Source organism: Ursus arctos, unplaced genomic scaffold (genome assembly GCF_023065955.2).
Source record: "Ursus arctos isolate Adak ecotype North America unplaced genomic scaffold, UrsArc2.0 scaffold_6, whole genome shotgun sequence".
Lineage (NCBI taxonomy): Eukaryota > Metazoa > Chordata > Mammalia > Carnivora > Ursidae > Ursus > Ursus arctos.
This window is the reverse complement of record NW_026623078.1, coordinates 64,971,028-64,986,145: the sequence shown is the minus strand read 5'-3', so window position 1 is coordinate 64,986,145 and position 15,118 is coordinate 64,971,028.

Here is a 15,118-nt window from a genome sequence, read left to right as displayed (position 1 = left end):
AAAGAAAGCCCTGGTAAACTGTTCCTTCCACTCAACCTTTGTTGACTCTAAGAAAGGGGAAAGTGCTATGTTTGGTGTCTCCTTGGGGTGACGTCAAGGTGTGAGTGGTGGATGGTCAGAGTGAAGGAGCAGGAAGGAGAAACTCTGGGGCCTTGCAGAGGGATGTGGAGAAAGAGCCAGGCCTTCCATTTTACTGTTTTCTCATAAAAAATCAGAAATAAGTGAAGCTTCCTATGGTAAGAATTAATTTTCTTCTAAAGATCATCCTATCTGTGTTACTTCAGAAATTTATATTCTTTCTAACAAAATGGCTTAGAACCTCCCATCCCCTTTGTTTTTTTGGGTGAAAATTAAAATCCCAGCTTCATGACAACAGTGGAGCACTTGGCCCATATTTCACTGTAGAATGAATGTCCCAAATCCAGCTCCCTTTTCTTTAACACACAGGTATGTATATATGTATATATGTATGTATGTATTGTATTTATGCATCTATGGCTGAATTTTGGTTGGGACAGGGTATGTGGGATGGCGTCAAGCTGAAAAATTAATATAGATAATCTGGGCTATTAGAATTTAGGAAGGGAAAAGGCCGGGAGATCAGAGATGGTTTTGGTAAAGATAAGTGCGTTAGGTTCTGAGGGAATTTGGATATGCAAAGGAAGGGGCATTAGAGGCTATGAGATGGAGTGTCAGAAGTGTGAGCTTGACAATGGGCACTTCGAGAGAAGATACTTCTGGTAAAGGCTAAATTTAGGAGTTTAAGAATATCAGGTTAAAGTTCAAACTGGATCTCACAGTCCCAGAGAGAACCAGAAGACTTCTGACTAGAGAAGCATCACTGACCATAAATTCTTCAAGTGCGAGACCCATTGTGTTTATCTTTTCTTTTCTGTGCTTAGTTAAGTGATCATTGACATGTGGTCGGGGCCCAAGCAATTTCAAGTAAATAAATGCACAGAAGTTATATTTTAGGAAAAGTAATCTGGGGTCTAGGTGTGGGATGAATTGGAGAGGAAGACAGAAAACAGAGAAAAAATAGGGGTGAGTCCAAAGACACACACATTGGTTTCCTTTACCAAACACTCCTTGTGAAATGATCAAATTTTAAGTCTCATCGTTAGCACCACAACTGTAGTTGGAAATAGCTGAACATGAACCAGTCATTGCACCAGTTGTAACCAGAGGTAGGAAATGTTTCATAAAAAGTCTATTTGTTTCACTTTGACTACCTAGCCATGTCTTACTGTGCCCAGTTTAGGATATTCCACAAATGCAGCATGATGAAAAAAAAAAATCAGGAAAGTAGATTTTGTGCTTGCCTCAATCACAATGTTTTTCTGATTGGCATGAGGAATAGCTTAATAAATGTTATTTCTCTTTATTCATATCATCTTCAGATTTGAGACTTAAGGGATTTTTAAAATTTACTTTTTATTAAATGAAAGCCAAGTAACAAGAAAGGGTTAAATTTGAGTTATCAAAACAGGTTTTCTTCAATTCTTTATTCTTTATTCTGACCTGGTACTTGGTTGATGTGTTTAGCTAGAAGGACTCACTTTCAAAATCTCTATGTTATTGGGTTGAGAAATAAGGGCTGAAGTCTATCCCTGGTTACGTCAAGTGGTGTCAAATTTGGCTTGCCATACTTACTTCCTGTTGACTCCAAGAGAAAGGCTGCAGTTGGCGTCCCACAGTGAAAAACACGAAGCTCTGAGACCAGTCTGAATTACTAATCACTACATGTCCTGTTCAGTCTAACCACTTTCCAAGCGATTAAATGAACCGCCAGGTCAGTGACTCAGCTTCCGAGGGGATAGCCAGCAGTCCAAGCTGATCTGCACATCCTGGTTTTAATTCCCAAGGTTTGATCCAGAGCTGCCTCGGAAAGATGATTTCCCCTTGGAACTTGTCTCTCTGGGGACAGAAAGATGGACACAGATGATGAAATATATAGTCTACTGGAGAAGGGCCATCTCGCCATGAGTCTTTTGAGGGAAAGAGTTGCAAGAATGTCATCTTTCATCAGCTGGTGTCACTGTTTGGAACCAGTCACAAGTTGGGTGTGGCAGGGCGAAGTTGTCTAAGTTTGAAAGGAGAAAATATATTGAGTAGGAAACATTCATTTTTTTTCTTTTTTGGCTTAACTGTCAGTAGATACAGTATTCCCTGTTTGTTTCAGTAACTTCCAAAGGTTCTTGAAGATGTCACCATTTTATAGTATATTTGCTGAGTTTTCTAAGTGATTGGCTGAACTTTGCTGCTTTTACTAAGCTTCATGTCCAGTTACCATAAAAAGCAGCATGTAGTCAGTGGTGGAAATAGGGGTGGGAGTGTAGGGGCCACAAGGGAATGCAATTCCAGGAACTCCCAGTCTCACATGCAAATTAGATTAAACTGCTCTGTGGCCAGGGCTCCCAGAGCAAATAATTCCCATTCCCACCTCTTAGCATTGTCTCTTGTGGGAATAAAGAAATCACTTTCAATTTATGTCAGCTACTGCCTTTTTTTAAAAAAGTACATTATATGCCTATTATATGCCTGTTTGTCCACCTTATTTAAGAAAACTCTTTACTAGATAACCTTTTTAAATACTTAAAAAAAAAAAAGGATTTCGAGATCCTTAGAAGAAAATACTGTAAGCATATCAAAGTCTTATTTTGTCAGAAAGAAGTTGAGTCTTTTGAATGGCTGGTGCCACCACATCCTTCAGGCGGCTTTCATACTTGGCATAAAACTTTTAGTCATGTCTCATATTCCCTTTGTTTTGATTAGTTAGTACATGATAACTTGACAACACTCAAATGTGAAAGCTTGAGAAAGGGAGCGTGACAGGGAGGGAAGAAGCCCTCCAGCCAGCAATTCTTTCTTTAATTTTTTTTTTTTTTAACATGAGTATTTCTTAAACACGTTGAAGGTGAACCCAAAGAATATATCCAAAACCACACAACCTGGATTCTCTGAATGTGGCTATGTCAGTGCTTTCTGGAAGGGATGTGTGAGCATGTGCACCATCAGAGAGCAAACATGTAAATCACGTCTTTCCCAGGACACCTCGAGCACTGCTGCTTTATCTGAGCAGATGTGCTGTGGGCCTTGCAGATAGCATCTGTTTGTTCTATTTATGGGGGGAAAAGGCATGTATTTGTGAGCTCAGGATGAGCACAACTTTCTTTGTGGATATTTTATTTCATTATAATTAAATTTTTTTTTTTTCATTTTGGAGCCAAGGAATTTGAGTCGTTGGCAGTTCTAGGTGCCTTCTGAATTCCTTCTTGTGTTCATTCCTCATTTTGCTCCCCTGCTACCCCCAAATTTCACAGAGTTAAAATCAGAACTGGAGAGATGAATTATTTATTGAGGACCTATTATATTCCAGGCACTGTGCAACATTCTAGAACCTGGTAGTGAACAAAAATGCCACTTTCTGCCCTCCATGTATTTTATAGTTTACTAGGGGAAGACACAACAATAAAAATAATCACACAGAAATACACAACTTCATCCATGACAAATGCTACATGATGCCTTAATAGCCTAAAATAGGCTATTATGAGTTGGTCAGAGAGGTAATAGAAGGTTTCCTTGAGGAAATAATGCCTAAGCAGTAATCTGAAGGATGAATAAAGCCTAATGAGATATACTAGGAGAGAAAGAGTCTTTCTGGCCGAGAGAAGGACATGGTAGAAGACCCTGTGGTGGATGTAAGCATGAGAGTGAGAAACTGAAAGAGAGTCAATGTGGCTGGAGTGAAGGGGAGGGGGAGCAGGAAAGAGACGGGCTGAGCAGTTAGAACCAAACACTGCAGCACCTTGTAGCTCATTTTGAAGCTTTGTTTTAGGGTTAGTGGGAAGTCCATATAGTAAACAACGGGAGGAGGCAAGAGTGAGTAGGGAAGACCGTTGAGGACTACTGCAGTAGTCCAGGCAATAGACAATGCATGTGTGGTCTAAAGTCGTGAGGGGCAGAAGAGAGGAAAAGGAGTAGATATATTCAAGAGGTACTTAGAATGTAAAAATGATATGGGGAGGAAGGGAGTAAGTGGGGACAATGATGACCCTAGATTTCTGAGTGGAGAAAATAGATGAGTGGTGATGCCATTCACCGAGATGGAATGCTGGAAGGTGGGGTTAGAGGGGAAGATGATGCATTTATTTTAAGAAGTGTTGAAGTTAGATGGTAAGTTATAGGTTGACTATATGGGTCTGACCACCAAAGGCAAGATTTGGGCTGGAGAGAAAATATTTGTGAATGAATTGCTTATAGTTTTATACTGATATGATCTGTTCCTCTTCAGCATCTTTCCAGAAGAACACCTCTATAAGTAGGGGTAAATCCATTGGTCTTGGACACCATGTTAAGTGAATTGTTAAACAACTTATTTTATATGTCAGGGTTTTGAGGGACTTCTGGGAGGCATGTTCAGATCCTATGTGGATGAATTAGGGAGTTGTATAATTTGAAGGATATCAAAAGTTACCTCTGTATGCAAATATCTGTATTCTTCCTCTTAACCTCCCAGAGGGCCTAAAGTTGCTGGCCATTTTGTTGCTCTTTAACTAGTTCCCATTTTATTTGGGTTAGAATGATAAATTTTAGTGTTTGAAGGTAATGTGAAAGTTGTATGCTCCAAAGTTCTCACTTAAAATGAGTCTGCTTTACAAAATCTCTAGACATATAGCCTCAGCTTGAACATGTCTGTGATAGAGAATCTAGCATTTGACAAGTCAGTGTCGATTTTTAGTTATCTTCCCTAAATTCTTCCTTTTATTGGATTTTCCCATCCAGGATGACACAGAACAGTTCTCTTTCCCCTTCCACGCAGCAGAAAATTGACTAGTTTTAACCCATAAATCATCACTATTCTCAGCTAAACTGCCACAGAGATGAATGATTTAGATCCAATTGTCATTGAAACCATTGAAGCCCCTGGACATACATCATCTCACTTAGAGGTCATAGTGACCCTTTGAGGTATGCATTATTATTCTACAAAGAGATGAGGAAGCTGAATCCCTGAGTTAAATGACTTTACCCAGTTACATGTTACATGAATAAAGGGCAGAGCCAGGACTTGAATCCAGGTATACTGACTCCCAGCCCTAGTCTAAGCTACCTTGAGCATCTGGGGGGTTAGGGCTCTGAGCTGACCATTGAGCGATCAGCTGATGGTAACGAGGTAGAGCTTACCCACCTGGACCTTGTGGGCCAAATGATGCCTGCCACCTTGACTTGCTCAGCAAATATTATAAAAAAAAGTAATTACAGATGTTCAAACTGGTTTTTATTTTGAACACCTGGTGGCAGGACAGGAACTGTCTGGTTCTCTACTTTCTTCACCACACCCTTAACCCCTTGCACATCACCTACCAGCACAGCCTGAAGGCACTTGTGCTTATAACTTTGTATCCCTTTAAGAACTGTATGGAACACTAATCTTCAAGTTTTTTCAGAGTTCACTCCCTGTTAGATAAAAAAACAAAATAAAACAAAACAAAACTTGAGCATGTAGCCCATATATTTTATCTGTGTATTTTTAGATTAAATGCAAATATTCACGTAGATTACTATGTTTTAAAATATATCAAATATAAATTTAAAAGACCATAAAACTAGAAATGGAAGTCCTAATATTTTCTCTTCTCACCCTGATGAATCATCTTCATGGATTACCTCCTTATGCTTCCACTGGAGGGACCACTGAAATGGAGTAGGGGAACAGGGGCCGGAGAGGCTGGTTGGGGGACAACACCTGGGCAATGCATGGAAACATTTTAGATGTGCTGACGCTGTGTTTTCTTCGCTGCGTTGCCCAGCTTCAGCTTGGTTCCAAGGCACACACACTGCTAAGATCTCTCTGGAGGTTCATAGTGAGTGAAGGGCTCATTGCTTTGGTCTGCATTGTTTGTCCTTGGTTTTAATTGCCACTTGTGTCCCAAGCTATGTGGTAATAGGACTAATAGCTAACATTTGTTGACTGCTTACTATGTGCCACTGTGCTAACAGATTTATGCACATTACCTCATTATTCTTATTAAAGCTCTGAAGTTTTGCTATCTTTGTTTTACAAATGGGAAAACTGAGGTGTGGAAAGCTGTGACTTACCCACGGGTGTAGGGCTAGTTAGTGGCACAGCTGGGATTTGAACCCAAGTCTGTTCTCTACCAAATCACTCATTCTGGACTGCTATGTTCTCCTGCCAGGAGGATTAGTGCTTAGATTACTGATAGTGATCTGGGTGGATTTCCATTACTAGAAGTGACTCAAATGGGAAGAATCATCATCTGCACAGACCAAAAGGTTGGGTTCACAGCAGGTGTCGTTAAATGAGAGGAAACAGCCAGGTTTATAGAAATACAAATGTGCTGATGCAGTTAAAAATGAAACTCTTCAACCAAATCTAGGTCCTTCTTTATTTCTAGATAATTTGGTCTCATTGTAACCCATAGTTCCAGGTAGCAAATATATGTTGAATACTTCTCTGGACGAGACTGTTGGAGGCCACAGTTGTTGTGTAGGGCATCTGAGTTCCATTATAGGCTGTACACGGTTCAAACTTATCTTCCAGTTCTTGAACATAAGACACAGAGATGTCAAGGGATTCAGGAATTCTCTTTATTAGCTGCTAGAGTGCTTCAGCCTAGTGGAGTCAGATAGACCTGGGTTTGATTCCTGACTCTGCTATATATTAGCTCTGAGAACTCTGGCAAGTTACCTAAGATTTTCAAGTCTTAATTTCTTCTTATGTATGTATGTATGTATGTATCTATCTATCTATCTATCTATCTATCTATCTATCTATCATCTATCTATCTATTTAAAGATTTATTTTAGAGAGAGAGAGGGAGAGAGTGCATTCTCGAGTGGGGGGGGCAGAGGGAGAGAGAATCCTCAAGCAGACTCTCCACTGAGTGCAGAGTATGACGCCGGGCTTGATCCCAGGACTCTTGAGACTATGACCTGAGCCAAAACCAAGAGTCGGATGCTTAACTGACTAAGCCACTCAGGCTTAGTCAACCCCTTAATTTCTTCATCTTTAAAGCAGAGATAATAAAACCTGCTTCAAAGTGGGGTTGTTAGGATTAAATCCTCTACCATATGTGGAGTGCTTCACACAGTGCTTGGTGCATAGTTGTGCTCAAAATTCGGCATCAGTTACTGTTCTACATGACCCTGCTTTCCCTAAGAGGAGGCACTGATTGATTATTTGTGGCATAAGCCCATGTCCTCTGCTGCACTGGTTATGTCCTATATGTCCTATTTGCAAGTGAGGAGGAACCTTTTCCTAAACCTCCTCAGTATCTTGCTTCCACAGAAAAACAAATCTGTTTCCACAAAAGAGCAAGAGACACTGGAAGTTTATGGGCTAGAGAAGGCGGCTCCAAGAAGAAAAGAATCTGGCAATCAGCGACACCCTCCTGAGAGGGCCCAGATGCAGGCCAGATGCTGAAACTCTGTAGAGACATGTTAGGCTCAATGAAAGGACTGTTATGCCATGACTTTCATCCATGTGGGCATGAAGAATATTGACTGATCTCACTCAGATTATTAAGAGTGACTTCAGGGCTCTGGAAACATGGGTGTAGGAGGCTGGGACTCAAGGGGTGGTCTTGACAATCCTCCCAGTTGAGCAAAAAGGTTTCTGTAGATGACAGCCTGCTCCAGTGATGGATGCCTACTTCACATGCCTTGCCCCGTGCCACCTCCGGAAGAGTGCGCAGCAAGAACCAGTGGGGATAATTCAGTGGGAGTGATTTGAGATTTCTGTCTATGCAGAAATCATCTCTAGTGACTTTTATTTAGTGTTATTAAAGTTATTTCAATGGGTTCCTAACTACAGTGGCTATTCCTGTAATCACCTTTCTTTAATCAGCCTGTATGGTTGGTTTCTTTTCTGGCTGGACTTTTGACACTCTGCTTAGCCTTCCATTCCACCTTTTGATAAGCATGTTTTGTCCTTCTAAATGTACAAGGATGGTGAAAATTTCTCTTTTTATGATTGGCACATTAGTATAACTCTTTCTAAAAAAGGGCTAAATGCAAGAGCTGAACCCTGGACAAAGAAAACATGAAGTTGACTGTTGTTGTTTCCCTGCCTTCATTTTTCCCCTGCTCATTCCTAGTCAGTTCTTTCCACCGCAGCTAGAGTGACATTTCCACCTTTGTCCCTACTAAGTTAATTTTCTATTGCTGCTATAACTAGTTACCACAGACTCATCAGCTTACAATAACACAAATTTACTCACAGTTTTGTAGGTCAGAAGTCTGACGTGGGTCTCAGTGGGCTAAAATCAAGGTGTTGGCAGGGCTTTGTTCCTTTCTGGAAGGTCTAGGGGAGAAAACTTTCCCTTGCTCTTTCCAGATTCTGGAGGTTGTCCATGTGCTGTAGCTCATAACCCCTTTTTCCATCTTCAGAGGAGCAATGTTGCATCTCTCTGACCATGCTTGCACAGTCTCATCTCCCTCTTCCCATGGATGGGAAAGGGTCTCTGTTTTAACCCATGTGGTTAGACTGGACCCATGAAGATAATCCAGGATAATCCTTCCATCTCAAGGTCTTTAACTTAATCACATTTACAAAGTTACTTTTGCCAGGTAAGGTGATATATCACAACCCACAAGTTCCTGGGATTGGGTTGTGATATTTTGGGGTGGCTATTATTCTATCTATCACATCTACCAACCTGCTTTAAGCCCATCATTTCTTTGCTGGACAGTGGCATCCGTTTCCTAAATGGTTTCTCTTTGTGCACCCTTGTTCTACCACCTTCGCCTTTTGTTATTTCTCCATGCTTTCCCTCTGATATAACCACACTGGACTCCTTGCTTTTCTTTGAACACACCAAGCACACTTCTTCCCAGGGGCCTTGCACTTTCTGTTTCTCTATGCCTGGATTCCTTTTCATTCAGATATTTTCATGACTGGCTCCCTCAGAACTTTTCAAATGTCAGCTCTTCAGAGGGGTCTTTTCCTGAACCACTTACATAGTGAGCACCTTTTCCTTGCACTTTCATTCGTCCATCCCTTTGTCTCATGTTCTTACATACTGACTCATGACAGAGGACATGTTTATTTCTTGTCGCTTTCCCTTAAGTCTTTATTTCACTTCCATTTTGAAAGATAGTTTCACTGATTATAGAATTCTAGGTTGACGGTCCTCCCCCAGCCCCCACCAGTATTATAAAGATATAACTGCACTGTCTTCTGGATTGCATTATTTCTGATGAGAAGTCTGTTTTTATTCTTAGTTTTCTTCCTCTTTATGTAACTCTGCATTTATGATTTTCTCTTTGGTATTGGTTTTCAGAGATTTATTTATCATTTGTGTTGATGTGATTTTCTTTGTGTTTCTTGTGCTCGAGGTCACTCAGTTTCTTTGATCTGCATGTTTATAATTTCATCCAGTCAAGCTATTATGTCTTCAGATATTTTTTGTTGTCTCCTCCTTCTGAGCCTTCAATTATGCACATATTAGTTCACTTGACATTGTTTCACAGTTCACCAATTCTCTGTTTATTCCTCTTCTGCCATGGTATCTTTTCTATGTTTCATGTTGTGGAGTTCTGTTGCTTCATCTTCCATCTACTATTTCTTCTGTGTCTAATCTGCTGGTAACCCTACCCAGGGTTATTTTTTATTTCAGATACTGTGTTTTCATTCCTACAAGTTGGATTTGTATCTTTTCATACTTTCCACATCAGCTCATCTTACTTAGACTTTTTTCTGCTTTCTCACACATACGAAGTATATTTATTATAGCTGGTTAGTATCCTTGATTTTTACTAATTTTATCATTTGTGTCATTTCTGGGTCTGTTGCTATTGATTGACATTTCTCCTCATTATGAGCCATATTTTCCTGTCTCTTTGCATGCTTGGTAATTTTTGATTCATTGTAGATACTGTGAATTTTATATTGTTAGTTGTTAGCTTTTTTATTCCTTTAAATAATTTTGAGCTTTTTTTCCCCTAGGACACAGTTATTTGTTGACAGTTTTGTTAAGGGAAATCTATAACAGCCTTTAGTCTAGGGTTAATTTGGTGTTCCTACCGAGGCAAAATTCTTCCAAGGACTCTATTCAATGCCCTGTGTGATAGGAGTTCTTTCTGCTTTGGTTGGTGAAGATAGCAACTTTTCTTCAACCTGTATTTTCCCTGAGGATTGTTTGGCTGCTTCTTTCCATTGGTTCTTTCTTTGACCTTTATAGTTTTCCTCACATGTATGCACTAATCAATAGTTTGCTAAAGATTCCAGGGTAACCCTCTGAATATATCAGAGCTTTTCCAGGGAAGATTCTCCTTTCTAGTACTCTGTTCCAGAATTTTATCCACCTTGGGCTCTCTGAAGCCAGAACTCTGTCTACTCAATTCAGGGACACTGCTAAGCTCTGTTTGGGTCCCCAATCTCTATGTTGTGGTCAGGAAATGCTCCTCAGGTATTAAGCTGGGTCACTTGCAGGGCTCACTATGCTTATTTCCCTTCTCCCAGACAATACTATCCGATGATGCCAGTTGTCCAGAACTATTGTTTCACATATTTTATTGGATTTTTTAATTATTTAAGGTGAGAGATTAAATTCCGTTCTTGCTACTCCTTCTTGCCTGGGAATAGAATTTTGTTCACTAATCTTTGAGACCTATTGTATCAGAACTGCATTTCCACAAACTCCTGGCTCTGTGCTCTGCCTCTGATCCCCACCTCTGGCCCTGCTAGGATCTACCACTCTGTTTCCCATATTTTTCTTGGTATTTGAATTTAGATTTTCTGCCTAGATTCTGACTTGGCTCACCTTTCTGACCCTTTATCTCTGATTAGCTCAGCTGAGGGTTCATGCACTTATTCTAGATCCTGGATCTTCACTCTAACTTCTTTAGCAAGCCTTGGATCCTTTGCTGCAGCTACCCCTTTTTTAAAATGTATAATAATTTGATAGGTAAAAATAAAAATTGTTTTGATTTTGATTTCTTTGACTACTAGTGAGGCTGAATTTTCCCCAAACATACACTGCTTGTATTTCTTTTTCCACGAGTAGACACTATCCATTTTCAATTTTGTACTGCTTTTCCTCTTTCCTTTAACGTGGAGGCTCCACGTTAAAAACTTTAGCTCTTACTGTAGTTTGGATAAATTTGTGGGACGATTGGTCATGCCAAAATTCCAAAGCTCTCTCTCTCTCTCTAGCAAATGCAGATCTCATCCTTTCAGATGGAAGACTTTTGTGCCTTGAAATCTTCTTGGAGAGGTTTTTGTTTTAGTTTGAAATAGTTAATGTTAGACAAATACATCGATTACTGATTTTTTTTCCCCCATCACCTTACCATTCAAGATCAAATGCAAGGAACAATGCCTAATTACTGAACTTTATTTTAAAACTTATTTTAGTTCCAAAAATAAGTTAGCAACTAAGTCTAAATGAGAGATGAAAATATATCATGTAATGCATCCAACATATTAAAGAGTGATTAATGAATGATCTGCTATTAAAATCTTTTGGGAAGAACTGATGAATGAACTGAGGAGAACTGGGAACTTTACAAACTGTAGCTTTACAATTAAAATATTGGCCTTAATCTTATCTGAGGGATATTAGAGGATTTATTGGTATAGAACGAGTCATTGGATTATCATTACTCAAAGCTGCCCTTGATTATGTTACATATGAACATTATCATCATTATAATGACTTTTAAATTTGCTATCATATTAGTCACTAACTTTTTCTTACACAATGATTTCAGCTCCTGATAGATTTTGATCATATCCATAGCCGACAATTTAACAATCTCTTTCATAAATCCAGAAATTTTATTTTCCCCTTTTAATGTCTCTTCAAAATGACATTATCTTCTGAGATAACAGTTGGAGTAATGCAATTTCCCAGCTTCGATGCTGGCTTCATATTATTGTCCAGATTCGGCAATTTGTAGTTTTCTTCATCTACATAACAGAGTCCAGTTCCCCAGTGATATTTTACAGGTTGGGGTTTTTTTTTAGGGGGAGGAAAAGGTGTCAGTGCATAGTACACCTTTCTTGCCCTTCTAGATGGAAAGTTGGATCCAGTAGTGAGATAGATGGACATCATTGAATTGTGTCAGTTCTATCACTGATAAAGTAAGTTGGAGCATGTGACATTTATTTTTTGGCCAAGAGGAGTTTGCTACTACTTCAACCCTGAATAGACAGATTTTATATCCTTCTGTTTCTGACACAGCAGGAAGAATTCAGGTTTTCCCTAGATGGAATCCCCTTACATTTGGTCAGGAAGGTAATTAGGAAGAGAAGAGATAGGAAAGGACTCAGAGAAGCATACTAGTTCTGTCCGCAGGCTGCTAATTACCATGGGTTACTTAACCTCCACAGCCTGTCTCCTTATCTGTGAAACAGGGATGATACTCCCTGCTCTTCTTACCTGATGGGTGTAAAAATCAATAAAAAATAATACATATGAATTTGCTTTATGAAGAAGTAAGTTATTCCTAAATGTGTTTCCAGTGGCCAGTTGTTTCTAAATGACAAAAATCTGCTTGGAGATTATAATAGTAATGTGAATAATAACAGCCACCCTTTATGTGTTCTTTTTCATATCAGTCCACTGTGCCAGGGGCTTTACATGTATTTTTCTCAACACATATTTTCTTTGAATGTTTATTCTATTTTCTGTATCAATTCTTCATAAAAATTATAACTCCAAGTTATTCTTATCCTCAGTTTACAACTTGAGAGAACTGCTTATTTTCCTCTCAAATAAATGTTAAGTTTTTCACTTTAACTCTGCAAAACTTTGCAAGAGTCTGTTGTTTTTGCTTCTTGGGAAAGGAAATCTTAACAACCTGAGACATCCTACACAAGAGAAAAGGGGGAGAGAATCTTACTTTAAATCATCTCAATGCAAAGGCATTGACTGAAAACAAGTTTCAGTAAAGGGTGCAGAAATTGGGTTCAGGGGCGCCTGGGTAGTGCTGTCCTTAGGCAGCTGCCTTCGGCTCAGGGCGTGATCCTGGCGTTCCGGGATCGAGTCCCACATCGGGCTCCTCCGCTGGGAGCCTGCTTCTTCCTCTCCCACTCCCCCTGCTTGTGTTCCCTCTCTCGCTGGCTGTCTCTCTGTCACATAAATAAATAAAATCTTAAAAAAAAAAAAAGAAAAGAAAAGAAATTGGGTTCAGGGACCAAGCAGGCTGGAGGAGAGAAGTTCTGTCCTGTGTGTCAACATATGCTCAATAAGAGCAAAGAAAAATCGTTTCCCTCCCATCCAGCCCCTTTGATGTTTCTTTTTGCCCTCCCTCCCTCCTCTCCACGGGATTTGCAGGCACAGTAGTCTGGTTCTAGCACACTGGAGGCAGGGGGAAGCGTTGAGCCTGGTGCCATACCCAGCTTCCGGCTGCTCTCCTTATGTGTCTTCTCTGCTTGCTTCTGCCCCTGTCCTACTCTCTTTCCAGACTGGGGCCCCAGGTTACACTGCACAGAAGGGCAAGACGACCTCTTCCTTCTTCTCTGCTGTGCTTGGGGGAATTAAATACAGTAGATGTGCTCTGTTCTGGCTTTGCCTCATTAAGAGGTCTCTATGGATTAATTCCCAAGAGATCGAATCTCGTTACTTTACTGTGGCAAAGTGAAATTAGTGTAAAGTAACAAGGAGCCAGATTAATGTGACCCCAGGAAATAATCCATAAAAAACTTATGAGGCCTTTAGCAGGCTGTAAATTGGATTTTAGACAGTGTGAGGGGAGGGGAAGAATCATGTTAAAAGCAATCAGTTGGTAATGAATAGAGCTAATATTTTAGCACTTCGAAATAGAAGAAAACACCAAAGTAAATAACTCCGAGAACCCAATGGCAATATTTTCTAACATGTGTAAATAATTGAAATTGTGATTATAATCCTAACTGAATTTTTCTTGCTTTATGGCTGCTGGGAAGTGTATTGTTCATTAAGCATCACAGAACTCTAAATCAAAAGAATAAAGGAGAAGAGGAAGGCAGAAGAAAGAGATGGAAAAGAAAAAAGTCTTGTTTAGGGTGACCAGTTGTCCAGCCCGGTCTGTAGGGAGGAGAGAAAACAAACAACTTACTAGTCCACTTCTAGGATAAAGAAACTGACTCTGAAAGAGGAGGAGGATGGTTTGGAGACTGATAGGATACCAATTTCTTTTTTACTTTTTTTTTTTCCTTAAGCAGTGACAGGAAGGGAGAAGTGATAGGCACTTGGCATTTGTACCCAGCAATCCTGTGTCATCACATGGTAGAGAAAGAATGCCATGGATATTTCACAGAAATAGAAAAACAGTCCTAAAATTCACATGGAACCACAAAAGACCCCAAATTGCCAAAGCAATCTTTAGCAAGAAGATCAAAGCTGGAGGCATCACACTTCCTGCCTTCAAACTATAATACAAACCTGTAGTAGTCAGAACAGTATAGTACTAACATAGAAACAGACATATCAATGAACAGAATAGAGAGTGCAGAAATAAACCCACATATATACTATCAATTAATTTTCAACAAGGGCACCAAGAATGCACAATGAGAAAAGAACAGTCTCTTCAGTAAACAATGTTGGGAAAACTGAATATCCACATGCAAAATAATAAAATTTTACTCTTATCTCACATTATAAGCAAAAATCAACTGGAAATGTATTAAAGACTTGAATGTGAGAACTGAAACTGTAAGATTTTAGGAAAAAAACTCCTTGACATTAGTCTCAGGAATAACTTTTCAGATATGACACCAAAAGCACAGGCAACAAAAGCAAAAATAAATAAGTGGGATTACATTAAACAAGCTTCTGTACAGCAAAAGACAACAAAATTCTGTACAACAAAATGAAAAGGTAACCTACAGAATGGGAGAAAATATTTGCAAACCATATATCTGATAAGGGGTTAATATCCAAAATATGTAAGGGACTCCTAAACTCAATAGCAAAAAAAACCAAATATTCAATTAAACAATGAGCAAAGGACCTGAATAAACATTTCTCCAAAGAAGACATACAAATGGCTAACAGGTATATGAAAAAATGCTCAACATCACTAGTCAACAAGGAAGTGTAAATCAAAATCACAATGAGCTATCATCTCATACCTGTTAGGATGGCTATTATTAAAAAAATAA